We start from the raw sequence: 16,755 nt of genomic DNA, 5'->3' as shown, positions 1-16,755 counted from the left end.
AGGATAAGGATAGATCATTTTCAGGATGAGGTAGATAATAATTACAGATCATTTACTATCATCCTTTCTGGGATTTCAATAGTCATTCTAACCTAGAAGGCTCAATTTTTTTTTTTAATTTTTTCCTAGGAATGCCTTTATTTTGTTACTCAATAACACTGCAATCTAGTGATGGAAAGAAGACTTTGGGAAACAGATAATATAGCACAAATAATATGTTGTAATTTTCAAATCATTTCCCTTTCAAAACAACAAAGCCATCTTCTTTGTAAATGGCAAAGGATATGAAATGCTATGAAAAAATATATTCAAGCAATGGAGATATCAGAAATGTGAGATCTGGGTATATTAAATAGATGACATCTACATAAGAGGAGAAATTATTAAAATGTTGACTTCTGAGCACCTATACAGGCTAGATTGAAAGAGTTACTTTAAGACAATAGACTGTAAAGATTGGCAAGACAATTGGAAAACCAAAAAACACAGATGTCTTAAAAAATTGAATACCCTACATGCAAATCTTGTAACTGTTCTGATATTAGTAGTCCATGTCCAAAAGATTTATCATGGTAGGGGACAATCTTTAGTGAATTTATTTACACTGACTTATTAATTGTTACTATGGAGTGCTGGATAGTGTTGTGGTATGTTATTTCATATGAATAATTCTGATAGCCTAATCAGTAGACTATCTGTAATAAGCATTCCACACAAAACACAACTCGGGAGAGATAAAGTATAAAGGGAGGAATTACACCACAGTGATAGAGCTGTACCTTAATTGTAGATGACTACTGAAGCCACAATTCTACAGGAACAGACAGAAAGTCATACCTCTGGCAATTTAAGAAAAAATGCTGAAGTTCCCAATTTGTAATTAAAACTTTGCAATATTCTGCTGTTAGCTTCAACAACCAGTTGAATTGGATTCAGAAGTCACTAGGGCATAATGAGGAGTCCAGTTCTGGTTTTCATAAGTTTTATAGAGAGATGAGTGTATTTCCTGTAGAAACCTAACTATAGGGGCAATAAATAGAATTATTAAGAATACTATTATTCCTTCATTGTTTCATGGTTTGTGATTATCCAATGAATGGCAAGTCTTTAAAAGCTAAATATTGCAGTCAGCTTTATAAATAAAGAGGAGTGTAGTGGGGGGAATAGAAAAAAAAATGAGGAACTTAAGAATTCCTAACGATAAGGTAAGATAACCTGATATCAAAAGAAAAAAGACAAAGATAAAACAAAACCCTAACCAGGAAAAACAACAGTAAAAACCACTGGAATCTATTATCAAGTTGAGCAAATTATTTAGGTAAATTCAGTACCAACAATTGAATATCTGAACAGTTATTTAAATAGTTGACAAAAGGACACATTATTAACACAGACAGAAGCTAAACACACAAGGACAGAAATAGTGGCTAGCCCATTTTAAGAAGAATGAGGTAGCTCTAATTCATGAGATATGTTATTGCAAAATTTAGGGAAGAACAGTGATTGCAACTGTTACTATTTGAAGTATCTTGTGAAAATAGATAATTGACTTTTTAAAATTATTTTTTAAGGGGAAAATTGCCTTTAACTGAAAATAAATCAGAAGAAGAAATATGTAGTGTTAATGATTAATTTTCTCTTGTAGTCAATTGACAATTCCAACTGTTAGAGATGTTCCATTTATGAGTACTAAATAGCCTCTAATGTCAATGTCATAAAATTCTGTTTTCATAATTACTTGTTTAACTACTTTCTAAAAAACTGAAAGATGACAAAAGATTGCTACTTTTTTGAAAAATGTGCACAAACATCTCAGTATTTGCAAAACATTTTAAAATATTCTTTTTAATCCTAAAAAAATTAAAAATAACAAATACATGAACATTATCACACCTTTTACAACAAAATTGCATGATAGCAGGTCTTTACAGTTTTGCATTCTAAAAATTTGACAATTACCTGAGAAAAAGGGTGGTATGGCATATACAGTTAATGAGTTGTCCTTAATAGAATTTATATTAAAGAAGTGTACAATATACTATTAAACTTTGAGCAGAAGAAATATAAAAGCACAATTCTGGTTTCTACAACAATGTTTGGGAAACTTTGTTACACAGGGAAAATAAAACCCAACTTCGAGTATGACAAAAAGTTTCACCTTCCTTTGCTTTTATGATTTTTATTTACTATTCATACCTATCATGGTACAGATATTCTCCACAATATACTGAAAAAGCACCATTCATCTTCTTCACAAAATACCTCTCCATAATCTTACTAGATGTATGTATGTCTTTAAATCCATGTTTTATGACACTTTTTTCTTGTTACTACAGAAGTTTTCTGCTGCCTTCCTGTAGCAATAAAGACGGTCAGTTACTGAAAACAGCAGCTACTAGAGCTGCCTTCAATAGATCATATATTCCATCTAACAACATAAACCTTATCACTTGTAAGTTTTTTTCTATGGTTTATGCTTTTTCTGATTTTTTCACTGTGTTATCTAGTTCCCACTATTTGGGGAGGTAAAACCTTTTACCATTCAATCTGCTGAGTTATTAAAAATATTATAGGAGTGTTCTGTAGGGATTTTGTGTATCTGTAGTTTGGAAGCTCTTAGTTTACATGCATGTAAGTATTCTAATTCATCATTATGATTCCCTTATCCCTAGCTCAGGAATTTTACTACGTTCCTGTATATGGTTGCAATTTCAATGGTATAAAACAAATTCCTTACTGATGTCATAAAAGGAAGTCTAGGTGTATGAACATAAAGAAATGGCTCATTAATACTTATGCAGCTGGAGTAATCCATTATTCCAGATTGTCTTTTTCCATCGTAAAACAGTTGACTGGGCACTGGAAGTGAAGACAAGTGTTTCCTCAGAGTGTGAGGTTTAACTGGATAGAATAGGCTTCAGTATCTAGCAGTTTGCAGAGCAATAGAAAAAAAAGTAAAATTATTCAGATACTGGCTCTCTGTCCCTGGCAGCCTGGTCCTGTTGTATTTAATTAAGTATAAAATTAAGTTTACTTTGTTTTAATCCCTATTGCATTCAATATATTGAGAGCCATGCTTCTACTCATCCTATTTCTTACCATTTTTGGGTAGAAATACTTCCTGAGTTATTTCCTTTGAAGCATTGAACGGGATTTTTTCTGTATTTTTAAAATAATAACATCAAAATAATAGGTGCAATTTTTAAAAATATGAAGAGAAATTATAATTTTTTTTACTATTTATGAAGACCCTTTAACCATTTTAGGTGATTCTCTCCAACAATTGATGGTTATTGGGGGTGGGATAGAATAGGATATATGTTCCACAGGTGAATGAAGATGGGTTATTCTTAGATTAACTTTTACTATTTTGACAGCAACAAATGATGAAGTAATCACCCCCATTTTACAAACAGTATGGTTTAGTGGCTTGCCATACCTTCCTTTTCTTGATAGCAATAGTGAAAGTAGTACTTGGAACCTGCTGCATCACAGATTCCTTTTGCTTCCAAGCATTCAGGCACACCTATGCACCTGTTCCTCACCCCAGTGAAGTATCCCACCACAAGTACTTCTTGTCTTAATCTGAGAAACATTTTTTTCCTGTAATGCTGTTTTTCCTTCAGAATGGCATTTTTTTCCTTTTGTTTTTAATCTCTACCCTGTTTTTCTGACTGTGTGTTCCCATATCCTCAGATGGTATTTTAAGTTCCCCTCAGTGAGAGGCAGCCTAAGCTAAATTGAAATGCATTACATTTTCTATTACAAATGGACAGTTGCCATGGATTAGGTACAAATGTTGGTCTGAAATGTCTTTTTTATCTACTGAACTTCTAATGTTGAGAAAATTTGAAGAATAATTATGTTGAAGTTCTGTAGATGTTTTTTTTTTTCCCTTGAATATGAAAAAATGTATTTAATAATGTGAGGAGGGAGTTTTTATTCTTTTATTTTTTCCTAAAAAGTATCTACTGCTTGTGCCTAAACTTGAATTGCTAAAAAACCTCAAAAGTCAGAAAATCAACAAACAGTTAAAAGTATGCATGTGGCTCCATTATTCAGTATGGGTTATAAATATACTCAAGGTGGTATATTTGAATTTGTCTAAATTGTATAAAGAAGGATAACAAGGATAGATCAGACATCCAATTTAGGGATCTGATGGTCGATAGAATAATTGTTTAGTTAGACATTGTATTATCCAAAGACAGCACAACAGGTAGGTCTTTCTTGAAGGTAAAATGGTTATTGCATGACTCATTTATTTTTTCACACTGAGGCTAGATGTGCTTCATCCTGAAGTAAAGCTTAAATTCTCTTACCAGACCTATTTTGATATATTGTATGTGTAGAATGGCAAATAAGGAATATTTATACTTCAAATTAGCAATGCAGAAAAAGTCTTCATCTGTGCAACCAAATCTTCAAAACAGTCCCTGTTCCCACTCGATCTCCCTTATTTTAACTTCTTTCCCAGTTTTACTACAACTATTTTGTATTCATTTTATTATTAATAAATTTAGTGGTTTTCTATCTACTTCTGTAAAATACCTTCAGGTATATGAATTAATCAATATGCCAGTAAGAGAGACAAAAAGTCTTCATAATTTATAGATGATAATTCTGAATAGCCAAGGAACCCATTTCATTTTAAAAATACTCATGAAGCTCGGGGAAAAAAGTGAACTTAATTCCCACATTGCTGATCTTCGAGCACAACAATGTAACTGACAAGTATATTGTAATATTCCAGTTTTTACTCTACCTTATTTTATATGGATGTCGTTGATCATTGCTCCATTCACAGACTAGGTTGAGGCTGGAAAGTCATCAAGGTCATCTTGTTCAAATTCCATGTGTTTTCAGGTAAGGCTATCTAGAGATAGCTGTCCAGGATTATGTCCAGATGGCTTTTGAATACCTTCAAACATCTCTCTGTGACCTGTATGTATGTTTATAACCTTCACAGTTAAAACTTTTTCTCTGTGTTCGGATGGATCCTCCTGTGTTTCAGTTTGTGCCCATTGCCTCTGATTGTGACAGTGGCATGATTTTCTTGATATGTTTACAAACAGTAAATTTCACAGATATAGATCATTTCAGTTGTGATGAAACTGCACATAATACCCAGTAAAGTTGTATTTTCTTGCTGCTGGTCTAAATTTGATCCAGTATCTCCAGGAGCATCCTTTACCTCCCTTATAATCTTCATTAGTCCTCTATTAAGGAATTCAGATATCAAAGAAAGGAAATATTTAAAATTTCTTTGGTTTACAAATCTCCCTTAAATTATTTATGTTGACCTTAAAACAACCAGATTACTTTGTTGTCGATGGCTACATTACTCATGTAAAGTAATAGGTAAATTTAGTACACATACCTATCATACTACCTAAGATAAATATCAATGCATTTGAAAAATACTTAGGGAAAAAAATCATCTTCATTGATGTTACAGCAGATGGGTTTCTGCAAAAGATAAGAGCTCAGTTGGAAGCAGACCAGAGGCTATTTTTGACATCCTTGTTAGAAGGACAGATGATGCCACACTAACTCTTTAACTAAAATTTACTTAGCCTTGAGTGATGTTTAGGAAAAATCAATTTGGAGTTCAAATGAGTTCAATGAATATATTTTCTGTATGTGTTCAAGGTTAGAATTCTAGCTCTTCCTTTTATGTTGTGAATTTTCTATTAAAATCTATATAATTCAATCACTTGTGGTGGTAGATGCTGGCCCGTGTGCAAATATTTACCAGAAAAAATTCAGTGCTCTGGCTTGATACTGACATTGTTAATCTTCATTAAAAATATTTATAAATATATCTAAACTTTGCTATTTTTGTTATAGTAAGGTTTCATTTTAATGGAAGTGTTTATTAATAGAAATGCTCATTTGTAGCAAAAAACAGGAAAAAAACAAGAAAGAATGGTAGTTTCTTGAACAGTTATGGCTGTCTCATCACCTATCTTGAGGATACTGCATCTGAATTATGTTGGTTTACAGGTCATCTGTGTCCTGAATGTGAAAAGAGCTCTGAAAAGTGATTTTTTATGAAACGTGGAAGAGTATATTTTCTCAGAGGGCTTAATAGATTTATTACATGACAGCTTCACATATTTTGGATTATAATATATTCATTGATTACAGACATTCTACAACAGTATGAGTTGTTATTAATAATCTCTTTAATTTTGGAACAATATGTGTAAAAAAATATGAGCAGAGGCTACTAGGTTTCAGTCAGGACTCTTGAGATATGACTTAACGTTGTAAACTGGTATGTTGATAGTCTAGGGATTTTGGCAGAATGCTAGAAGTACTGAGGAAAGGAGGAATATAAGCTTTCATTTCAAGTCAGTGAAGCTTTGCCTATGAGCCTAAAGACAATGGTTTCAGTTGAGTTTACTTTGGTTGCTCTGTCACATGAAAAGGGTAGATTTACTCAAACCCTTAGTGTTTGATTAGTTTGTCAGAGCCTCAGAAAATCTGTGACCCTTCTGCCCAGCCAATCTGTCAATGTCCCACTGTGGGGACCATTCACTGAGCAATTCATCACATCAGAGAGTGGCTTGACCAACTCATTGAGCAGGGTCACACTCCAAACAGAGAGACCTCCTCCTGGGTCTCCACGCTTTTGTCCACTGCCAGAGACTGCTAGAGTTTTTTAATGTTTTGCATTAACAGTGTACAGAATAATGCTCTAAATTAATAAGATTTTGACAGGTTAAGATTCAAAGACTGATGGTGATAGCATCTGACTGAAAAACATATTTAAAGTAATATTCTAATTCAAAGCACTGTGAAGAAAAGCTCTAATACCCAATAAAAACTGGTGTGAGATTATAATTCGACACTCACAGAGTGTGGTTCTTACCTGATAGATCTTCTTAGGGAGGAGAAGTCAGGTTTAGCCCATTGACTGATACCAGAAGTTTGGGTGGAGCCTTCTCCAACTCTTCCCTATTCCTAATTCACTTTTACACTATTTCTTAATGTTTATGTGGGTCTTGACTGACTTTAGCCATACCTCTTACTCAGTAAGGGATGGGGTGAGTATCTCACTGTAGTGTCTGAGATAACCTTGGGAAGATGAATGCAACTGTCCATGGAGAGTGATTTTAACATGGCTGATGATTCAGTAGCAGACATTTTAAGTATGTTAATAGCAAGAGGAGATAGAATATAAACATTGGACAAGTATTTGTTGGGGATAGCCATCTGACTAATAGGGATGAAGAGAAAATGAAGGTATTTAATGCTTTTTCTATTGCAGTCTTTAGCAATGGTAGCAGAGCTTGGGCTGTCTGGTCCTGAATTGTGGGAACAATGACTCTCCATTTGTGAACACTGAAATTTTAAGGGACCATCTGTATCAACTGAAAGTTCACAAGTCCGTGTGGAATGATGGGCAGCATTCTGAAGGAGCCAATGGATGTGTGTGCTTCACAGTGCACTGGGTGAAGAAGGGGCTGAAGGGCAGAGCTCAGAGGGTTTTGGTGAATGAGGTTACCTCTGGCTGGTGACCAGTCACCAGTGATGTTTCTCAGGGTGTAGTTCCAGGGCTGCTCCTGTTCAATCTGTTAATCAGTGATCTGGATGAAGGCATTGAATGCAACATTAATGAGTTTGCTGATGATCCAAAACTGGGCTGTGGACAGAGGTGGAGGGAGCCACAGTGATATGAACAGGGGGAGTGAGGGCTAACAGTGCACTCAGCACCATGACTTTCTGCATTTAATAAGCTGCAAGTTTACATCATACTGCTTTGCCATTCAGAGTTTGTGTAAGCTGTAATGAGCTTTTATGACTGAATTTTACAGTGAGTATTCTCTTAAAATCACATATTGAAGAAGCAATAGTACAACTTCCCTTAGCTCTTTTATAAAATGTTTAGTTGTTAAATTAAGTTTTATATAAAAAGAATCTAAGTTTTAAGCTTTATTCAGTAGTAGCTTTGACTTAGTTTTTTATAACTTGTATGTATATCTTTTTGTGCTAGGATATCTGTAAAGGGAGATATGACAGCAGGTGCCAACTCTGATAACTCTAGTTGACTCTCATAAAAATGTTACATAATAAGTTGCAAGAACTTGGCTGCTCTAAGCTAAACATTGGCTTCTGTAGGAGAAACTGTTTTGTGAATTCAAATATCTAATAAAAAGTAATGTAAAATCTCTTCACAAAAATTCAACAAATGTAATTGGAAAAAAACATTGTTTGGAATGTGTATAGTATAAATTAAAATGAGAATTACAAACTGGGATCATAATGACAGACAAGGTAAATAGAACAAGCAGAGGTTATTTATTTATCACACTTAAATAGAAAAAGAAAGGAAAATACCAGCTTTCTTTACTTATTTACTTTTTTAGTTAGTTAGTTTCAGAATGACTCATTACTGTTAGAGTTTTTCAAATTTTAAAATATGTTTTGAAAAACACTCAGAAATGTTATTTTCTCTTTTTTTTTTTTTTTAATTTGGTCAGTCATTCTTCCCTTTTACAATATTTCATAGTATTCAGCACATCTTTTTTTGCAAATATTATGGAAAAAATTATGAAGGTGAGAAGAAATTTGCATACTATAATTAGGCATAAGATTTCCTCCAGTGGTTTTTGAAATATATTTTTTTTTGTGATTAACATTATAAAAATATATATTGTATATTTATTGCACACATTTTAAGATAAGTAAACACCATGTAAAATTCTTTGAGTGATTTTTTTTAACTTACACATATACAGAAAAACTGGTCTAAGGGAAGAGAGCCCTGAAGACATATTCATTAATGACAAGTAAGAAATATCAACAAATTCTTTTTGAAGTGTTCCATAAATAGCTAATTTTATCTATTTAAAAAGTAACAACTAAAATCCTATTGTTCCTGAAGAACAGGAATTAAAAAGGAGCAAAACTATAAAAGAATTCTAGAGATATAGAATACTAACCTGGTCAATTGAAAAGAATTAACCCCACAAAATGAAGATGAGTTTTTGAGGTAAGCTAATGCTTACCTCAAAGAAGGGATTTTAAACAAACATTTTTCCATCAAGGACAAGAAATTTTTGGCTATTAGATAGGAAAACGTTTTATCAGAAGCAGAGTTAGGAAAATACTAAGTTAATAAAGGAAAAGGAAGAACAAGATAATTAATTCAGCTGGTAATTGAATGATGTAACAGTGTATTTGCTCCACATGCAATTTACACCTTTATTAAAAGCAAAGATGATGTTTATGCATCAGTTAAATTGCATACAATCCTTCAAAGAAAGGGTTTATCTTGGAGAGCAGTGGCACATAGCAGATCTGGGTCAGTTTCATTCAAACAAATAATATTTGGACGACTAATAGTGTTCACAAAATATTTACAAGTTTGCAATACTGAAAATGTATTCTGCAGGTACTTTTCTGCCTGTTAGCATACACTTCTATTGATTATTCATACAGTATTCTTTATAAAATGCTCAGCCAATTTGAAGGACCAACAGAACGTTCTAACAAACCAGACATTATAATTAAAGGTGATGCTGAATAACTGTAGTATTCATCACAGCTAGTTGTTGAATGCTACACTGATTTTGTCTTCACAAACCAGGACAAATTTGCAAATAAGTCTGTAAATATGGTCAATAAGCTTATCTAACAGTGTTTTGCATTTTACATCCCTTCACTATTCTGTTTTGGTTTTTTTTTTATTTTATTGTGGCTTTTCTGTGAAACAAATAATTCAAAATTTCAAATAATTTCTCTTCTCTGGACAAGAAACTAAATAACTCTGTAGTCTAAAAATCAGTAGACCTTAAACTGGAAATTTACATTGTATATTAGAAGTTCCATTGACATCTGTACACACTTGTCTTCTGAGAAATTCAACATGAAATATTGTTTACTCACTCTATTTTTGAATGCTTGATTAATTCAGTTAATCCCTTTGTGTCCTGCTTAAACTACAACTACTTAGTCTTTCTTTGAGCTGAGTAATAAGGGCTACAAAATAAACCTCTTATTCTAGAATATCTTCAATTTCACAACTTAATATCAAGACAAGCTGGCCTGAGTGAAAGCTGTTAATTTAGAATATAGGATAGTGTCTTAGCAGCTATCAGCATTTTTAGAACACTTTATAAATTGATTTGGTTTTGGGTTTAGTTAGGAGTTAGTTGGTAGGTTGTGGGGTTTTTTGTCTGATTTTGTTTTTTGTTGTTTCTTTGTTGGCTGGGGTATTTTTGTACTTAGACATACAGAATTATAGAACAATTCAAGTTTAAAGAGATATCTAGAGGTTGTCTTAACTTGCCTACTTCTAACAGCTTCTCTGAGTAATGAATATAATTGAAATAATATCAGCAGTGATAGTAGTTTCAGATACATTTGCTTCAATATTCTGTCCAGTAGTGGATCTTTAAGTAGGGACCATAAGAAATAAGACAATATTTCTACATTTGGATCTAATGAAAATTCCTTTTTTTTAAATTAATCCTAATACATACATTCATACTTTGGAATTTTTGACTTGATAAGAAAGAAACAGTAGATATTTTCTAACCATAGCCAATCAGGGTATACCTTTCCAACCGTCTATACTGTTCATGCTTCTGTTTAAAAGTCCACAGACAGAGTTCCTTACAGAATTAACCTAAATCTACAAAGGAAGTGAAGATTTATCAGCATTTCAAGAGGCCATGGTCTTAAATTTTATCATTTTATGAATTTCAAACTCCTAGTGCAACACACTTGAAAGGAAGAGCCTTTTCACTTTGAGTTCTGCTGGGAGGGAAAACGCAAGTATAATGCTGCTGAAGTGTGTGTGCATCCAGAAGAAAATAATAGGCCAAATTCTATTTTTAATACATAAGCAGACACCAGTTCATGACCCATTAGAATTCAAGCAGAGATAGGTCAAGTAAATGGAAGAGAAATCTCTAGAAGTGGTGACATATAGAGAAGCATCATCTGCTCAGAATGTTCCCTGGGCTGAAAATAGCTGAAGTTTGGAGTACTAAGGGGGGGGGGGGGGGGGGGAGAAAGATGGACACTATCCTTTTATCATTACTTTCTGTTTTTACCTTCTCAGGCACTTTTTTTATCTCTACTGGAAGGACAGTACTCCACATGACACTGAGCAGCATGAACATTTATTCTATCCCTGTGTGGCTGTTTTTATATTATATTACAAAGTAGGATGATGTTATGTGAAAATTATGTGAATTAGTCATGGCTAGTTTAGTTTATCATAGTAGAACACTAGTTCTTTTATGATTGAGGTAATTTTGTTTAAGGATGTGTAATGTTCCAAAAGCTTAAAAATCCACACAATAATTTTTTCATTAAATCCATCCTGTCTTGAAGTAGTTTGAGAAGGCTGGTAGGCAAGGCAGAGGGCAGATCAGCATCATTCAGGAAAATGAGTGTTTAGAGTGGTAGCTCATCCTCAAGACAGCAGTAACTAATGTCCTCTTCTTCTGCTTCTTGTACTCAGCTGTCACTCCTCATGTCTCTTTTTTGTCTCTTTCTGTTTCTGCTGCTGATCATGGTGGTCTTCATGAGGGAAAAAAGAAAAATTAAAGCATATATCATGAGGGAAGGAGTGTTGGTAGAGCAAGAAAGTAGGGTTGCTCACCATATTCAGCAGCCCAAGACACAGACTGTGTCCCTTTTGTGGTGATACATTCTTCTGGCCATACTGCCTCCCAGCCCTTTTTGCCCTTGTTTTTAAACCCATCCAGCATTTATTCCTCCAGTGCTCTTATCTGCACTTTGCTCGCTGAGACAGAGACCTGTCTGCTGCTGTGGAGTGGAAGAAAATTTGCTCAGGCTTCCTGTCTCTCTACTCATATGGTTTGTTCTCAGTGTTTATTGACATTTGAAGATTAGATAAAAGCTTTCTAAAATGCAGCTAACAAGCATGCATCATATCACAAATACAACCTATTTACTGTCAAAAAATCCAGAAAAACTAAAGGAGGATATAGCAGAAGATAAACTGATGTTCTAAGGCCCACATAATATGAGAATGAAATAGTAAGGCCACAGGTTTTGTTATAATTTATTACTGACAGTAGAAAAGGTAGTAAGGAATTATGTCCAAGCTTAAGCTTCTATTAGGAAATAAAAAAAAAGAAAAAAGCATGAGTATATGTTCTTTGGAAAAAAAAACCCTGCTTGTACATGGAAATAATATGTATGTGGCTTTTCATATTTCTGCAATGTTGAACTTTGTGAATCAGGACCCATAAAAGAAATTCGATGAAAAATTTAGTGTCATGGAGGCTGTAACAAATAGCAAAAGGACTTGCAACATGCTACCCCTTTTTGGTTTAGATAATAGATTTTAATTAGGGAGTAGAGTATCCATGAATTAACTTTTTGTCTGGGTTCTCTGAATCTATTTTGTATTTTTTTTTTCCAATGCAAAGCATTTATATCATGCCTTATAAAAATAGGTTTTACTATTGGCCAAAAAAAAGGTTTTAAAATTCCAGAGCTTCAATAGTCCCTTTCTTTTCCTCTTCCTGACAGAATAATTCACACATACATCCACAGACAAGCATTTGCATGTCTGCCATTAATACTTTAGCTAGGCTAGAAATAGTAATAGCTCATTGTAGGACTTGCTGCATGTGAACTTAAAATTGAATGGCTGTACATTCAGTTCTACAAACTTCTGGTCTCCTTTCAAATATATGAATTGTATTCATCTGGTGCAAATTTGTGTAGTGCAATGAGACATAAGCTACAGATGATGAGTTTAAATATTTTTAATATTTATTATCTTCATAGAAAAATATATGCAAATTAAGAAAAGAAATTTTAAAAAGTATACTTCAGCAATAGCCTGAGAATAAGTTTTTTTGACATCTCTAAAAATAAAGAGCAGTCATATCAGAGATGAACAAATTGCTTTCTGATTCTTTAAGAAATGCAGTAACTTTTTAAAAAATTTTTTTTCTGCTTGATTCCAAACACCATGGAAAATCAGAAACTTGAACTTCTGGTGCACCAAAGTTTCTCTTTGGTACACTTGTGATTTTAAAAATAGGAAAAAATTTGTGCCAGAGATTTTGCAGTGACCTGACTACAAGACCAAAATAAAGTCCAAAAACATTCCAGAATGTCACTAAGTCACCTTCTTGAAAAAAAAGTATATGGGTAAAACCAATGTTTGCATAATTGTCAACTGAGAAGTCACTTTTTGACAAATGGTAAAGAGATAGAAATTTTAAACACAGGCCGCCAAACCCATCTTGCTTATTGGTATAAAATCTGTTCACACTCATTGTGAAAGGCATTTGCCTCTCTGATTTCAAGATTCCCTTTGAAAAGAAAGGTAACACCACAGTGACATTGGATATGAAGACATGAAAATATTTCTTTTCCCCTTGTTCTGTTTATGTTTACACAGAAAATCCATGTAGAAGTGAATAATTCTAACTTGGAGCATAGTTGAAATAGTGCACAATAACGCCAGGAAGCACACATGGAAAGGCAGAAAGCAAACAGGTAAAAACCACCTTGCAAAAGAGTAAAGAAAATTAATTATAAGTGAATTATAGATTATATATAGTCCAGTTGCTAGTAGACTTGGAAAGTATTTTAATCTGAAATAACTGTTGTACACACCAAAGTTGCTCTCTGGGCTTCTTGAGATTAATACAGTACTCATAATCATGAGAGAAATCTCCATGTCTCCATATGTTTAATGTACAAATGAGACTTGAGCTTTTGGCAAGAAAAAAAAAATGTCATGTTTCTCATAGGAAGCAAGACTGGCAAAGTTTCCTGATTTATTTTAGATTTTCTGACTGGGATGCATGAAGATGAAAAGGGAGAGATTGTGTAAAAATTGTGTTATACAGTTCTGAGGTCATATGTGGGGGTTGAAATAATTTTTTACACATTTTACATGAATTAATTTCTATATACTTTGTATTACTGAGAGTATGAATAAAAATACTCATTTAAATGAGAATGAGATTGATTATTCAAAAAATACTTTGTTCTTAAGTCTTTGTTTCTCAAGGACTAACACAACTGTGTATTTATTAGCAGAAAACTTGTAAAAATAACATTCAAATAAAGAGCTCAAAAATTGTTTCCAGAAGACTGAACAAGATATAGATCTTTCTTATTTGTAGTAATGTTGTGGCAACAACAACAGCAACTATAATATGTCAAATTATTTCCAACACATTAAGCAAACAAATCATTTATACAGACTAGAGCAAGTAAATTATTTATATATTTATTGTGCACAGTACAGCAGTAAACTGTGCCTAAGAGCCCTGTAGCGAAAAACACATCACACTGTCTAAATCCATAAAACAGGACTTGCAGGTTGAACATAATACACAAAGATTTAAGATGTGTTCTGAATCACATCTTTAACAAGAAGAATATCCAGCCTCAAGTTAAAGAAAAGGCACAGGAGAACCAAGGGTCTTACATAGTATTTTGTTGTTTCAAGTGGTTTGAAATGAAGATATTTAATGTGATAATTGTGTTTAGCTATTTATTGCACAATGACAAAAGGGCTAGAGCTTTATGACCGAAACAGCAGTAAACTGGAATAAATTCAGCCATTTGATAGGACGTGAATGGAAGATTTGCTTCTCATTTAGTCAATATAGTATTTACTCCTCTTTACCAGAATTAAGAAAACTCAGTTTTGGGTTCCAAAAAACATCCTGTTGTGGACACATCTGCCAGCTTGGAAAAGGTGATGAACTATTCATAAAACAGTAGTTTCACAGCTGCCATAACCCCCAATCCTAGGTAGAATGCCTTTTAAAGGCAGTTAACCTTAAGGTGGTTTTCACTTTCTACACCCATGTCAGCTCTGGGGTCTTTATGCTTGTAGGAGAGAAATATATAAATGATGGAAAGTTCTTGTACTGGCAATAGACCTGAGTCTTAATTAAATGTCTGTCCCATGTTACATTACCAGAGTACTAATGTAACCCCAGCCTTTTTATTCCTTTTTCTCAGAGTGTGGGTAAGCTAGTGGTCCATTCTCTTTCTCCTTATACTATTTTCCCTATTGTACCTATCTTGAGATTCTCCATTCAGAAGATGCAGACCTACCTTCTAATTTCTACAGCAATATTAAAATACTGTTTACAAGTGAAACAATTTCTTTTGGTACTTGCTAGTACATTTTCCAAAGTCAAAGGTGAATGTATACAGTTAGAAAACACCTCCTACCCTAACTGACACATTTTTTAACTAAATTTTTTTAAAAATACTCCAGATTTTTATAATGTCTGTAATCTGCTTTTCATTATTTCTCAAGTTTCCCAATTATTGCTTTGTTTTCAAAATTGAGGGCTAAAGACAATCTTTACCATGCTGTGATGTAACAAGCACTATATGACATAGAATGTAGTTTATTATACAGAACTACTTATGATGGAGAGAACACAAATTAGGCAATATTTATACAAGCATTTAAATTTTTTCTTTTTAGTACCTGGAAAAAGTGCTTATACACACACACACACACACACATATATATATTTGAATATACACACATATTTATACCTTTTGGTATATATATGTATAAGGGTTAAAAAAGAAACAAGGTAAAGAAACTGATATATTTTTATCTGGAAAATAAACATAGCATGTTCCATTCTAAATTACTACATTTCAAACAATATTGCAGTATAAGGTAGACTGCTGAGGAAAAAAAAAAAGAAAATAAATTATTCCATCCAACAAAAAATACATCCTCAATAATTATATTTTGCAGAATTGCTTTTCAACTCAGGTTTTATTTTTAGAGCAATTTGACTTATGGCTTTCATGTTTTTGGTAATATTTAAAAAATCTAAAACTTTATCTGAACTCTGGTTATTAAAAAGATAAAGGTGGATTTTTTTATTTTTTACTTTTAACTTGGGCAAGGACATTGTTATTCAGGAGTAATTTTGGTTTTAAGCTAACCTCTTTTAATTATATTAGAGTGAAATAAATTGCAGTATCTAGCAGGATTTTTTGACAGGAAGATACACATGAATTAAAAAAAAAGAAAAAGTAGGTTCCTCTTCAGAACTCTTCTTCCAAGTGGAATAGACAAGGTTTTTCTAAAAATCAGCCTTCAAATTATATCACATTATTGAATTTTCAAATTTGGTAAATCAATCTTTTTAAACCCTCACATATAGCAGCATAGTAGCATTTCCACAATCACATGATCCTTCATACCCTGCAAGAATTGTTTAGGCTCAATAAATTTAAATCGTCTTTTGAACATAGAAGCATTAGTTCACCACAGTAATCTGAACTCCTCCCTATGCTTTCTCCATAAATAATTTCTGTTGGTTACTCTTTGGAATTAACATTTCAGTTACAATCAGATTTTTAAACAGATTTTAAACAGATATCAGAAAGAGCAGATCAAAATGTCAGAGGCTAAGATAATAACTCTCCTCGAATTATCAACAATATGTAGTAGTATTATAGAGAATTAAAAAATACATTCATTTTAGCCACTACATGTAAATAACCTAGAGTGTTCAAGAATTTGTTCTGTAACTGTTTTAGCTAAACTAGCTGATCAACACTAAGTGAGATGAACTCATTGCAACATAATTTATTCTTTTATTTATAATGCAAGTACTTAAATGTTTGCTTATATACCATCTTGCTTCCAATGAACTATTCTTATTTTACTTACAAATTCAGTATTTCAGTGAAAGAACTTGTGATATCAACAATTGTGTTTAGTTCTATTAAAATGATTAGTTAAGCTAC

Source organism: Lonchura striata, chromosome 1 (genome assembly GCF_046129695.1).
Source record: "Lonchura striata isolate bLonStr1 chromosome 1, bLonStr1.mat, whole genome shotgun sequence".
NCBI lineage: Eukaryota > Metazoa > Chordata > Aves > Passeriformes > Estrildidae > Lonchura > Lonchura striata.
The sequence above is the reverse complement of the archived record's forward strand: the minus strand, read 5'-3'. Positions refer to the sequence as shown.